A 1,087-nucleotide genomic window follows, 5' to 3' on the forward strand; every position below is an offset into this window, starting at 1 on the left:
TATTTCTAGAATGAAAAGAAGACAGAAGTAAGATTAAACATTACACTTTACATATTGCTAATGTATTTTTATTGTCATTTTCATCAAAAGTTTTAGTAAATTTTATTGTTATGCGCATTTTCATTGTGTTTTTGTTATTGTCGATGAAACCATTGATGGATGTTATCATCAGTAATTTTAGTTTCCATAAGTCTTATGGTTTAGGTACAAAAATAACAGGCAGCATGGCAATAAACTGCACTGTCAATGTACAATTCTTTCTGAGTTATATTTTTATTTGTTGTGTTTATGGCGTCAGAAGACCAATGATTTTGTTAACATTTTCTTTTCTGTTTAGCTGGGTTTGTGTCAATGTCATCCAGCCTTCCCATCAGCTACGACAAATGCTAACTTTTTTTTTTTTCTGATACGATGAACACTGGAGATGACACTCTTCCTGCCTGTACCAATTACTTCCTGCCTTTGAACCAATAGCATTATGATATTTTGATCATGGAAGTGGGGTGAAGGAGCGTTTGCCTCTCTACCCTGTGGGATTCTCTGCACCTGTACTGCGTCACGCTCTTGATCTCTCTCCAAAAAGCCAACTGAGCCACGTCACGGTTCCCAGCCTGCACCCTTTCTGCTTATTTGTGACATCTGGTTCTTTACGGGAATGTTTCATTCGCTAAATACTCTTCCGTGCTGCAGCCTCTGGCGCAGCATGTAATTGCTGAGCGTTGAATTATGTGATAGCATTTGGAAAGCTGTAAGTAGAAAGCTGCTTTTTCTCTTGTCCTTCAGTTTGTATTCTGCAAAACTGTTTCTAATTTAATGTTGAGGCGGTTCTATTGCATACAACTTTTGAACAACTTCAGTGAAAGTAAAAGATGAATGAATGCCACAGTTTCATCATTACAATTTTTGTGTATGGGTGCAACACAGAAGGAGAGCAGCATACTTGCTTTCACAGAGAATGCAGCACCTATTTTTGTTACCTTTGCAAACAACATAAATCATCAATGACTCAGTGGTCTCTAATATGTGTTTTAAGAAATCAATTGGTCTTCATGAATCCAATGAACAATGCAAAATATTTTTGAGTTAC

General features: G+C 36.7%; 1 protein-coding gene across 2 annotated transcripts in view; it reads left to right on the top strand.

Moving 5' to 3' along the window:
* Positions 1-676: 676 nt before the first annotated feature.
* Positions 677-1,087, top strand: part of LOC107559547 (purine nucleoside phosphorylase-like) — a 50,164-nt gene continuing 49,753 nt past the window's right edge. Inside the window, exon 1 of one of the 2 annotated variants that reach the window (XM_016243531.1) lies at positions 677-748. The gene's annotated coding sequence lies outside the window, so the exon portion shown is untranslated. The remainder of the gene's footprint in view (positions 749-1,087) is intronic. The other variant, XM_016243463.1, reaches the window with a different exon arrangement.

Source organism: Sinocyclocheilus grahami, unplaced genomic scaffold (assembly GCF_001515645.1).
Source record: "Sinocyclocheilus grahami isolate Dianchi unplaced genomic scaffold, SAMN03320097.WGS_v1.1 scaffold3.1, whole genome shotgun sequence".
Classification (NCBI taxonomy): Eukaryota; Metazoa; Chordata; class Actinopteri; order Cypriniformes; family Cyprinidae; genus Sinocyclocheilus; species Sinocyclocheilus grahami.